The sequence below is a fragment of the Balaenoptera musculus genome, chromosome 1 (assembly GCF_009873245.2).
Source record: "Balaenoptera musculus isolate JJ_BM4_2016_0621 chromosome 1, mBalMus1.pri.v3, whole genome shotgun sequence".
In the NCBI taxonomy this organism is placed as follows: Eukaryota; Metazoa; Chordata; class Mammalia; order Artiodactyla; family Balaenopteridae; genus Balaenoptera; species Balaenoptera musculus.
In genome coordinates, this window is record NC_045785.1 from 163,140,974 (window position 1) to 163,154,262 (window position 13,289).

A 13,289-nucleotide genomic window follows, 5' to 3' on the forward strand; every position below is an offset into this window, starting at 1 on the left:
CCAGGAGCTGGGCTGCTCAGAACCAGGTCTTCCCCGGGGGCCCAGTGAGCAGCTGTCAGGCATCAACACTAGCTGCAGGGCCCACCTCTAGTGGCTGAGGTCCTTCTGACAGCACCCATGTTGTTTTTCCTCTCTCCAGGTTTTGACATCCTCTTCTTTCTGGATTGTCTATACTTTATTTATTAATTTAATTTAATTTATTTTTGGCTGCTTTGGGTTTTCGTTGCTGCGCGTGGGCTTTCTCTAGTTGTGGCGAGCCCCTGCTCGCGGGCTTCTCATTGCGGTGGCTTCTCTTGTTGCGGAGTGCAGGCTCTAGGCGCGCGGGCTTCAGTAGTTGTGGCACGCGGGCTGAGTAGTTGCGGCTCGCGGGCTCTAGAGCGCAGGCTCAGCAGTTGTGGCGCAGGGGCTTAGTTGCTCTGCGGCTTGTGGGATCTTCCCGGACCAGGGCTCGAACCCGTGTCCCCTGCATTGGCAGGCGGATTCTTAACCACTGCGCCACCAGGGAAGTCCTGTCTATAGAATTGATTATTTTTCTTTATAATATATGGTTTCATTGTATGCCTTTTTTTGGGGGGGGGGGTTAGGCCAAAAAAATTTCTGAGGAATGAGGCAAGGCGTATCTAAACACTTAACACCTTCTGACTCACCACCTCTCATCTGCCTTTCTCATTCTGGGAGCCTGATACCTGCCTCGGTCTGTCCAGAGCCCTGCACACAAGCAGGGACAAGTATCAGAGCTGGGTCACTAGCGGTCCTTGGCCACCCTGGCTCCCTGCGACATTTCCTTTCAGCAGGTGGCTGCTGGCCCGGTCCATCACTGAGGCAGCAGGCAGGGCCCTGCCCAGAGGTTCCTGAACCACCCCGAAGGCCTGCCCGCAGGCTCGACAGGCTGACCGCTCCCACATCCGGGCTCCCCCTACACCCAGCTAAGCTTCTGCCCCTCCTTTCTGTCCTGGGAGACACTCAGCCAGTACAGGCCTGTGAGGCTGGGGAGGGAGGCTGGGGGATCTTCTGCCCTGCTGCCTATCCTAGAAGCCCACCTGGGTGCCCCTCCCTACAGGAGCCCACTGCCCCCTTCCTCTGCACATCTGCACCACGTGCAGACGAAAACTCCCGGGACAGAACAGTCCTCACCCTGCACTGAGGTGGGACCTCAAACGCAAGTACCGAGGGAAAGGGACCCGTGCATTTACATGCCCTAACGTGAAAATGACTGAGAGCAGGTTAGTGGGGAAAAGGGAGAGGCAAGGTTCTGGGAGTCTGGAGCGGGGCTAGGGGTGGAGCAAATAAAAAGCACGAGAGAAAGGAAACCAGCCGAGGCCAGGGCGGGGGCGGTCCAGACCTCACGCCAGACCTGCCCCTAGAACTTGGACTTAGGTGGGCGCAGAGGTTCCCTGCCCTCCCCAGTGGGGACCTCTGGATCCCTATAAAAGGCGTGTCTCTCTGGAGGCTGTGTTCCTGCCCGTTCCCTTAAAGAACTGCCCTCACTGGTTCCTCATCTTGCTTCACACCGCGTTCTCTCACCTTCTCGTGCACCTTTCTGCCTCCTGGCACCAGGAGGCCCCTGCACCAACTCCACCCTCTCAGGGTTCCTCAGATGCTGGCTCTCGGCTGCCCTGTCAGCCCCCTTTGGCCGGGTTTGTTCCTCCAGCCCAGGCCCTAGGGATCACCCTTCCTGCACAACCCCCTCTACAAGTCCACTCCACGTTGTCCTGGCGCTCTCTCTGCCAGCACTGAGCTAGGAGGAGGTGCACAAGCCCACTGCAGGGTGCCTGCCCACCGGGAGCGCTGGCCCGCTGGGTGAGAACTGGGTGCTGTCAGCCTGGGTGCTGACGGGTCCCAAGTAAGGCTGCGGCTGGGCTGATGTGCTGACCCACCAGGGAGGTTAGAGGGGGAGGAGCGCCTTGGCTGGCCTTCCCAGATCCCAGGCACAGGGCAGGGGCTCCACAGGCACCCACAGCCCCGCGGGGCCTCCAGGTGATCCCCGAACCAGAAGGGAAAGACCCCCTGGATAGAGCTAGGAGGACTGACCTGGATTTGAATCCTGATCCCGCCACTTAAGATTGTGTGATCTTGGACACATTTCTTAATTTCTCTGAGCCCATGTTTTCTCAGCTGTGGAAGGGGGATAATATACACATATCCTCAAAGGGTTGTTAGGATCAGATGAAAAAGGGAAACTGGGGGTCCTGGATGGGCTTCAGAGATCTGGAACCCGAAAACACTGTGTGCACATTTTGCATGTCTGCAAATATATGCATTTTCTAGGGAGGGGTCAGGTTTCCCTCCCACTCACACCCCCAAAATTAACAAACAACAGAGCCAGAACATGGAGTTCAAATTCCGGCTCTGACTCAGGGCAAACTACTTTGTGCTCATTTCCTCATATATACAATGGGTTTGATAGGAAATGGCCTCACAGAGTTGAGAATTAAATGGGAGAAAAAAAGTCAAGCATTTAGAACACTGTCTCTGAGGGTTTGCTCTTTTTATCTTCTAAGTTTATAAGGGAGAAAACTGAGGCCCAGAAGAGGTGAAGTCTCGACTGAGGATGAGTTACGCCCTGTTTCGGAAAGGGTGACAGCTCAGGATGTGGGGGCGGGTAGGTGGCAAGGAGGAGGGGGTGAGATGGGGGAGGAATGTGACCTGCTGAGTGCATTTGGGGCCTGTCTCATCATCCTGAGCCCCTGCCAAATCTTCAGAAGCAAGCAGGGGTAAGGGGGGACGGTAAATAAAGGTAAAGGATGCGCACTGACGAGGACATAGACACGAACGCATTTACTCAAAGCCCAAGAATGGCCCCTGCAGCGATGGAGCCCCTCACCTTCACCCCTGCCCGTGCCTCACCTGGGACTGTGGCCATTGCCCCCTACGCCCAGCCCCACCCCAGCGCAGGACCAGGGGCCCGATACCCGCCCCCTGGGCTGAGGATGGCTTCGCGGACTCTTCTCTGCTCTGTCCCCTCACAGAAGACAAGGCAAGAGGTTCCTTTAAAAACCAAACTGCCTCCCCCATGTCTGCAGTTTGCTACTCACTTTCTCTCCCTGCATGCCTTTCCTATGGGTTTTCGCACAAAATTTTACTGTTTTTGTGCCTACGGCAGAAGAGTATTCATGCATTAATTTTGAATATATTCACTTGTTCAATGACTATTTAGTGTGGTTCTCTCTGGCCCACCCTTGGGCACCTGCTGAGATCGCTTAAGCCACTTTTCTCAAGGGACCTCAGGAATCCCCTCCTAGTTCAGACCTCCCGCTCCCCTTCTAATTTGCTTGGGAAAAGGAGGCTTGAGTAGGATCTTGGCTCGTTCGTTAAGCACAGCTGCCTCACCCTCCTGGACTCGGGCACCCAGGCTATCTGGATAAAGGTTCAACTGTCCCCAGCTGGGCTGCCCTTGTCCGGCTCCTCTGCGGCCTCGCTGTGACCGTGACCATGTACACACAGGCTTCCCTCCACTGCACACACTCGGCAAGCCCAGATCCCCACCCTCTGAGCACACAGCACCCATGGGCGGACCTCATGAATAGCTCCTTTAAGCTCCAGAGCCCTCTTCTAAAAAGATAAATTCATGCCGAGCCACGTCGGTAAATTTCCAGAGCTGTGCTCCGCGGGCCTCTGTGTCCAGTCCTGAGGGTCAGCGCTGAGCGCAGGCCGAGGACGCCTGGGGCCCGCTGTAGTGGGGGGGGGGGGGGGTGGGGCCGGCATGGTGACGCGGATTACATCTGTGGCTGCTGGAAGTTCTCCCAAGAGGGGAGCATGATGTTTGTTGTGTGCGTTCTCCTCCTTTCCCTCCCACCATCACTGTCTTTCCTCCACCCACAGGGAAGTGCAGCAGAGAACCCAGGAGGTGCTGGCTCCCGGCCCACCTTCCCGCTGCAGCTCCGTCACTCTAGGGCGCGGTGCCTGCTGACAGTCCCAGGAGGACGGAAGCTCTGTGAGGGCAGGGACCCTGTCAACGTGGAGCACGTGCTCCGGGAAGCAACACAGGCTGAGGAAGCTCTTCATCTCGGAGGAGAAAGAGCGGACAGGACATGAAGCCCAGGGCCAGCCTCGCAGAGCTCTACACCCCCAGCCCGGCCTCAGCACCCCTCGCTGCAGCTTCCCGTGGCTCCTCGGGCACGCCAGCCGCCCCGAGAGCCTCTGAGCACCGACTCTGGCGCACGTGCCTCTTCTGCCTCCCATCTGGTCTCAGACGTCCCTCCTGCGCCAGGTCTAGAGAAGGGTGCTTCTCACTCTCAGGGGCTCACCAGCCGGCGTGGGGAACAACGTGGAAACACCATCAGAGAGGATTGGGGAGAGCGCCAGGACTCAAGTCCAAACAGGGCACACGGGCTGCAGGGGCATGGGGTTCGCTGAGGGGAGCTTGCACTGGTCCCGAGAGCGAGGTGGAGGTGGGGTGGGAAGCGCTTGCAGGGAGAGAGAAGGTCAAGTGCAGGCACCGGAAGGTATGGGGGGTGGTGTGGCACCGTCCAGGAGGGTGGGGGGCAGGGCAGAGGGGGCGCGAAGATGCCGGGGGGCTAGCGGGGACAGAGTCTGGAGATGGGTTACACTTCTGCAGAGTCTGAACTGACCCCGAGGGAATTTAAACGAAGGTTCCCTTTCACCCTTTCTTCTTCTGCACAGACCCTCCAGGCACAAGAAAATAGCACTTGCGCTTTCCAGAATGGGCTCCTTCCTGCTGGGGAAGCACACACTTTGCTCTGCTTCCTCTGCCCCACACCTTCCCTCCACCTCCCTCCTTAGTCTTCCTTGGGGACTGTCCCATCCCTTGCCGTCCCCTCCTGTGTCCTCACACTGCAACCCAGCTGACCCCTACTACAGCACTATCAGAACTTATATTTAATGTGTCCATTTAACCGTTTCCCCCACTGGCCGTCACTTCCCTGACGACAGGGGGCCTCTGGCAGTAACGTCAGAATGGACCGGTGACAGGCAGGCACCCAGAGCAGGAATCCAGGTGAGAACTAAGGCCCACCGTGGAGGAATGGGGGGTTGGTAGGTGGAGAGGCTTGGAGAGGCGTGAGGAGGGATTAAGGACCCAGAACAGAGAGGACCAGATGGATGTGGGAAGAGGAGCTGGAGACGAGAAGAGTCTGGTGCGGAGAAAGGACCGCGGGGCTTTTGGTTGTTGTTGTTTGTCTTCTTCTGCCTAAAGTCCCAGCCCACTGCTCTTCCGGTCACAGGCACCCAATAAAGCTGGCCGAATGGAAGCAGAAAGGGCCTCAGGGCCCGGCAGGGTGTCTCAGGAAAGCTCGGCAGGTGAAGGGAGTCCTGAAGCTGGCAGCGCCAGCCCAGCCCGCTGAGTGCCCCTCCGCCCTGCATACTGGGAAGTCCCAGAGAACACACCTGCCCCAACCACGATGGGCTAGCGTCCGAGCAGCCTTGGGTCACCAGCGGTGAAGGACAAGACCATTCTTCAAAGGGGAGGAACCGTGGCATCTTCCCCAAATGGCAGCCACGATATCTCTGGTTTCACATGTTCTTCTAGAACCTTGCCCTTCCCCACCAGGGGGTGGCATCTGCATCCCTCCCCTTGAAGCTGGTGGGCCTCTGTCTGTCTCAGTGAACAGATACGGCAGAAGTGATGGTCTGTGACTTCTGAGGCGCTCTCTCTGTAACTTCTGTGTAAGAAGTGGAGCTCCCTTAACGCCTCCATGGAAGAGACCACACAGGATGCAGGAAGACCCCGGAGACTCAGCTGACTAGCCTCCAGCCCAGGCACCAGACACACGGGTGGGGGGCCCTCGGGTGACCTGAGCCCATCCCCATCTGACTGCAACCCCACGAGGGACCCTGAGAGAGTCCCCCCGCTAAGCCCAGTTATCTATCCTTCAGGACCACAGGAGAGAATGAGAAAATGATTGCTGTTGTTTCAAGCCTTTGATGGTGGGGCAGATTACTACGCAGTAGATACAGGTGCAAGGAGACCGGGACCTTCCTGAAATCTGTGCCTGGCCAGGGGCAGTAAGAGGCACCTGCCAGCTGACAGAGTCTGCCCCTGGGGCGGGGGGACGTGCCAGCAAGAGAGGAGTCAACACGGAGAGATGCCAGTGCCAGGACGCCGTGCCCAGACACCCAGTCACTCTGCGGTCCCCGGGGCACCCCAGGACCTGAGACGTACCGCACATGCCTGCTCCGGGAAGCCGATGAGACAGACGGCCCGCCAAGGGGAGCGTCCCGAGACGTAGAGAGGGCCGACCTCCTCCTTTGCTGCAGCAGCTCCCCGGGGAGGTTGGAGCTCCTCTCCATGGGGTCAAACATCCCAGCAATGCCGCCCTGACCGCAGCTCGATGTTTCCTCCTTCCCCAGGACAACGCTTACTGCTAACTGTGGCTGGCTTAGGGGAGGTGATTCTGGACGTGTGTGGGGTTGGTCTTCACCAGCTGCCAGCCCAGGCATCGCACCCTGGATGCCCAATGACTACCCTCCGCCTGCCCCGTGGTACTTACTGTGTCCATAGCCCCCTTCTCTCCCCGGATCTACCACTGGTTCCCCGCCAGGAACGTTTTTGCTCCCCTTACCCCCAGGGGATTTTTGGCTCTGTGTGGAGACATCTTTGGTTGTCATGCTTGGGGAGGGCTGCCAGTGCATCTAATGGGCAGAGGCTGGGAACGCTGCCACGCATCCCGCAGCACTCAGGACACCCCCATGATGGAGAATGAGCCGGCCGCAACCACCAGCAGGGCCGAGGTCGGGAAAGCCTGCTCCCTCTCAAGTCCTGCTTGTCCTGTGTTTCATCCCTGCAGGGCTCTGTGCCTTTGCTTTCCATGGTGACAGCTAGATAAATGATAAAGGGACCAAGATATTGAGGCTGCTTCTGGCTAAATTTGACCCTTCCCGAGACACTGGTATTTAACAGTCTCCAGCAGGCCTGAGACCCTGCTGACAGAATGACTCTCTCCTGGCCGAGGCAGCCTGGGGCGTCTCAGCTTCGGAAGGAAGTCCCTGGGAGCCAGCAGGCGCTCCCCCAACCCCGGGGCTGCTGGTGTTCCCCAGAGGAAGTGCACACCCTGCCAGCGCCCGGCCCCGCGCGATGGTGGCCGTTGAGTCCCACGGGGCCAACCCTTCCGTGACTGCTTCATTGTCTGGAGCAGCCCAGAGAAGGGTACCCCCAGAGCGGAATGACCCCCTGCACACAGTCACGTCTCACTACATCGGCACTGTCGGGGGGAGGTGGAGGTGCTCCGTTCTGCTCACGTCCCAACCCTGGTGAACACGGGGCTTCAGCCTCCTTCCGTGAGCTGCAAGCAGAACTGCAGCAAGAACAAATGATCCAAACCACATGTGTGCCCTCTCCCTCCCTTCCCCCTGCTGCTCCTGAGGAGGGGGTCCCCGAAAGGGAGAAGGAGGAGGGAGGATGGAGGGGGACGAGGATGCCCTTGGCCGCCCTGGACCGGGAGGACGCGGCCTCCCGGTTGTAGGTGTCGACTCTGCTCCCCAGCTCCCTGCGGCCGTGGACACTGCGGTCACTACCAGATAGCAGAGTTACCAGCCAGCTCTCCGTAGCCCTGTGTCTTCCTGCCATCCACATCCGCGTCCTCGCCTTCCTCCCCAGCCCCTCCGTGGCCAGAGGCCCCAGCAGGCGAGGAGGTGGAGCCAACCCCATCTTAGATTCCTACCCCTCAGAATTCCTTCCTCACCTCCCAGGGGAACCAGAGGGTGAGGATCTACTTTCCTGGTTTCCTGGGGGCCTTCACAGTGTTGAACTAAAGGTGAAGTCTCACTGCAGCTGGGGCGGCAAAACACAGGGGAGAGATCACATCGGGGATTGCAATAAGAATGAACGTTAGAGGTTTTCTCACTCTGGTCCTGATCCCCAGAGAGAGAGAAACCATCAGTCATACAGCCTTAAGGTTCTCCGCCTCATGGGAAAAGGAAAGGACAGACAGGTCACCTTGTTCCCATTTCACAGGTGGGTAAGTAGAGGCTTGAGACTGAAAATAGCAGGCGCGCTGCAGGCAAAGTGAGTGCTGGGAGAGGAGAGGGCCCAAGCGCGGTGGCAGTGAGGAGCCTCCTGGCCTTCTGGGAAACGTCAGGGAGCAACGGCCATTGCACGAGCCCTGAAAGTTGGAGCAGGAGACTTCACCGAGTTTCTTGAACTTTCCTCCAAATACCAGCTCCTTGGTCACCTCCTAATGCCAAGTGCTAGAGACAGACCCCATTGGTTGTTCAAGACACAGCAGGGCATGCTCCACCTCCCCTCCCCAGCCTCATTTCCATACTTCCCTCAAGCCACACTCTCCCCAAAGGTAACTTGCAATTTGCAGTTATTAAACCCTTACTAAGTGTCAGCCTCTGGCACTCTGAGCTTTCCATGCATTATTTAATTTCATCCTCACAGCCCTCTGAGGTAGATACTACTATCATCCCCATTTTATGGATGAGGAAACTGAGGCTTAACGAGGACGGTGATTTACCCCATGTGATAGAGCCAGGAAGTGGCAGAACCAAGAGGCCAACCTCTAACTGATGGACACCCAAGTCCTCACTCTGGACCCTGCCATTTACAGATGTTTACTGATGTATGTGCCTTGCTTGGCTCTGTGTGGAGACCATCCCATCCCGGAAAGTCAAGGATGGGAGGCCGGATCCCAACGCTGCAGTGGCCATAACGCACATGTGGCTTTTCACGTTCAAACGGAAGAAGATTAAAAATTCAGTTCCTTGGCTGCATTAGTCACACTTCAAATGCTCCACTTGTGGCTTGCAGCTACCATATTGACAGTGTAGAACTTTCGCATCACTGCTAAACGTGCTGGTGGACAGTGCTGGTCTAGAGTCTGCCCCACTGCACACAGGCCACCCAACGTTGGCCCAGCCAGAGCAGACTACCCTCCTCCTGGGGCTTCCTCGTCCCACTGTTGCTGCCCAGGACCCCACTAGACCTCGCAGAACACGTGGCCCTTCATTTCTGCAATCCCCTGGATGGGGGCCTCTCTGTGGCTGATCCTGTGGGGGACGATCTGAGCAAGGGTCTCAGACCCTGGGGTGGAGACGTTATTGCTCAACAAACATGACCTGCAGCCTGGTGCCGGCGGGGTGCGGTGGAGGGTGGGGACTGCCAGTGGAAGTCGCAGAACGTCAGAAGTAGTGAGACCTTACGGAACTAGGATCCAATCCCCTCAACTCAGAAACAGACCAGAGTCCACACAGGGATGTGGCCTGGCCCCTGGCTCAGGGAGCACCCGAACAAGTGCAAAGTCACACTCTGATCCACAGGCCCACGGGAAGCAAAGGAACCGTGTAAACTCTTTGGAAGTTTCCTCTGGCTTCAGAGGAACATGTACATGACAATGGGGTGGGGGGGGGATTCTTTGGGGAGGATTCCCGCTGCCTCTCCTCCCTGGGGAGAGGAGGTCAGGGACAGCCAAGGAGAGATGTGCCCAACTTTAGGCCTCGGATGAGGCAGGAACCCCGCTGTGTGATTGCCAAGGCTGGGGCAGCCCGGGCAGGACGGGGCCTCCGGGAGATTCATCCCTGGCCCGTTTATGGGCCTGTCTCAGGTGCAGCAGGAAAGGAAGCTGGGAGCACAGGCAGCAGCCACAGGGGAGAAAAGCTGTGAAAAAGCATTTATAGGGCTTCCCTAGTGGCGCAGTGGTTGAGAATCTGCCTGCCAATGCAGGGGACACGGGTTCGAGCCCTGGTCTGGGAAGATCCCACATGCCGCAGAGCAACTCGGCCCGTGAGCCACAACTCCTGAGCCTGCGCGTCTGGAGCCTGTGCTCCGCAACAAGAGAGGCCGCGACAGTGAGAGGCCCGCGCACCGCGATGAAGAGTGGCCCCCGCTCGCCGCAACTAGAGAAAGCCCTCGCACAGAAACGAAGACCCAACACAGCCATAAATAAATAAAATAAATTAAAAAAAAAAGGAATCATCTATTTAAAAAAAAAGAAAAAGCATTTATAACCAGAAGAGCCGCCGGGGAGAGGACAGGAGGACTCACGGACCGCACACATCTGCCCCAGGAGCTGGGAGAAGCCCCTGGGGTCGGGGGCAGTGAGGGTGGTGCTGGGGCTGGCGGTGAAGCCATTGTTTTAAGAAAAAGGAAAAAATATATTTATTTTCCCCACCAAACTAGCCAACACCTATTTTCTAGTTCTTTTTTTTTTTTTTTTTAACTACAAGCACTCTTTTTTAAAAAGGCACCTACAAATTCCAATAGAGGGGCATCCTACAAAATCCCGGACCAGTACTCCTGAAAAGTGACAAGGTCATCCAAAACAGGCTGAGAAACTGTCACAGCCAAGAAGAGCCTTAGGAGACATGACAACTAAATGTAATGTGGTGTCCTGGATGGGATCCTGGGACAGAAAAAGGACCTTAAGTAAAAACTAAAGAAAGCTAAAGTATGGACTTTAGTTAATGATAATGTATCAATACTGGTTCATTAACTGTAGCAAATGTCCCACACTTAATAATGTAAGAAGTTACCAGTAGGGGAAACTGGGCTGGTGTGTATGGAATTCTCTGTACTATCATCTCAATTTTTCTGTAAACCTAAAACTGTGCTAACAAAGTCTATTAAAATGTTTAAAAGGCACCTATTAAAATGGCTTCTAAAAATTATAATTTAAGGGGGTTGGACCCAGGGCTGAGGCAGGCACCCCTCACCCCCGTCTCAGTGGGTCATGCCCAGGGCGGCAGCGGGGGGCGGGTTACTGGGCAGTGCCCGCGCAGGAGACCATGCGGTTTCCAGTTACAACGCAGGGATCACAGCAAACACAGCCGCCACAGAAGCACTACGGCATTACCTCTCCCATCAGCTGAGCAGCCCCCAACGAGACTGACTGCCTACGTACACAGAAACTAATTGAGACTCTGAAGCCCTTTGGTGTTTTTGAAGAGGAAGAGGAACTGCAGCGCAGGATTTTAATTTGGGGAAAATTAAATAACCTGGTAAAAGAGTGGATACGAGAAATCAGTGAAAGCGAGAATCTTCCACAATCTGTAATTGAAACTGGTGGTGGAAAAATTTTTACATTTGGATCTTAGAGATTAGGAGTACATACAAAAGGTGCCGATATTGATGCGTTGTGTGCTGCACATCAAGACATGTTGATTGAAGTGATTTTTTCACCTCATTCTATCATAAGTTGAAATTACAGGAAGAAGTAAAAGATTTAAGAGCTGTTGAAGAAGCATTTGTACCAGTTATCAAACTGTGTTTTGATGGGATAGAGTTTGCAGGATTAGCACTGCAGACTATTCCAGGAGACTTGGGCTTAAGAGATGACAGTCTGCTTAAAAATTTATATATAAGATGCGTAAGAAGTCTTAATGGTTGCAGGGTAACCGATGAAATTGTACATCTAGTACCAAACATTGACAACTTCTCAGGTTAACCCTGAGAGCTATCAAACTGTGGGCCAAACACCACAACACCTATTCCAATATATTAGGTTTCCTCGGTGGTGTTTCCTGGGCTATGCTAGTAGCAAGAACTTGCCAGCTTTATCCGAATGCAATAGCATCAACTCTTGTACGTAAATTTTTCTTGGTATTTTCTAAAGGGTATGTGTTTAGATTATATTAAAATAAAATTGGTTGTAGACACTGAAAAAAAATTATAATTTAAGAATCATTTAAAAAGTTATTTACAGTATTTAAAAATGGGAAAATAGGGAGAGGTTGAATTTGTTCAGGATTCTACAATTTGCCAATGTGTTTGCCTATATTAATCGCATTTTTCATCACAGCCCTGGGGAAGGAGTATTATCATTATTCTCATTTTATAGAAGAGGAAACTGAGGCTCAGAGAGCTTGGGTAACCTGCCCAAAGTCACCCAGGCTAGTAAGCAGGGGAGGAAGCAGGAACTGGAAACCTCCTTCCTGCATGCTTTTCCCACTGGCCCTGCCCTTCCCCACTCTCTGCTGAGCAGGGCTGTGGGGACGGGCACCCTGTAGCCAAACATCTCCCGGTGTTTGGGGGCCCACGTGACTTTTAGGGTTAGAGGCAGGTTGATCCACCTCTGAGAGGCCAGGTTACAAAGACACGGGGCTGAGCGGTTTCAACAGCTCTGACAGCGTTGGCAGCCTTGAGACTTCCCCCAGGAAGCCGAGGGCCTATGGGGGCACCTGGCCAGGGCAGCTACCTTCCTCTGAGAGCTTTGAAGGCTGTGGGGCCCACAGGGGGCTATGAGGGGGCAGTGGTTAAAGCCCAGCAGTGGCCCAGTGAAAACCAAAGGTAGGAGGAGCTCAGCTCTGGGATCTCCTGGGCTCCTGGGGCCACTCCATGGCCATCACCTGTAAGAAGAGGCTGAGAGCAGCAACTCCAGAGCCATATTTAGCTGTAGGGCCAGGCTGGCCGAGGCTCAGCCTGGGTCTCCAGCCCTTCCTCCAGATGGGCAGATTTTTCTTCACTGACTCAATGCTGAGCACAACCAAGGTCTGCAAAGCAGATGGCTCACGTCAGAGCAGTTCTGCAAACATGGTTGGAATTACTTTGGTGAGGCTTCCAGCTGACCCTCTGGGAAAGTGGGTGGGAGCTGGTGGATTAACCATTGCTGGGCAGCCCTGTGAAGTGAGGCAGGAGGCTGAGAAATGTACAAGTCCCAGGATGGGCCCCGCCCAGGTTCACTGGTGAACTGAGTGAGTCTCAGGGTAGAAAGTACAGGGAGGAAAATAAATTTTGCTTTGAGAATTTTACCTCCATAATCCCTCAACATAGCCTCATGGCCACTTGTGATGGGAATGAGAAGAGTGTGGAAAGCTTTAAAATCAGATCAGGGTTCTTTCCTTTGGCAATTTTTAGCTTTGTGGCCTTGCATGGGCTCCCCACCACCTGCCTCAGTTTTCTTATCTGCAGAGTGAGGCTGAAAATATTTACTTGGATGATTACATGAGACAATGCAATGAAAATGCTCCATGAGTTGCATACTGTTATACAGTGATAGGGGCTGTTATCATTCCTCCTCTGAGATAAGAGATCTGGCCGCGGTGCTTTGATTCTCTAGCACAAGATTGACACTCAGTGTCAGGCATGAGGAACGACTCTAGAATAGCTGACTGCCCCATCGTAGGGGATCTCTGAGGTCACCCCGTTGACTATCCCCGCCACTCGCATTTTTAGAAGAGACTGAGGTTCCAAGTGATGACGTGCCCACGGTCTGCCAACTAAGAGCTGAGCCTTGACTCGTATCTCTGGTCATGTGGCCAGGTGTCACTGCCGCGGCCCCCCTGTTCCTGATGTTTCTGAACCTGCTGGGACCTGGTGACAGTCACCACCCCATGCACACCCTGTGTCCGGATGCCAGAACCAGAGTGAGAATTCAGTCCACCACATTTCACAG

At 54.9% G+C, this 13,289-nt stretch overlaps 1 protein-coding gene and 1 pseudogene across 2 annotated transcripts in view; one reads left to right on the forward strand and one right to left on the reverse strand.

The window, feature by feature from the left end:
* Positions 1-13,289, reverse strand: part of CAPN2 (calpain 2) — a 54,719-nt gene that overhangs the window by 34,358 nt on the left and 7,072 nt on the right. The window lies entirely within an intron of this gene.
* On the forward strand, positions 10,619-11,533 carry LOC118883091 (annotated as a pseudogene).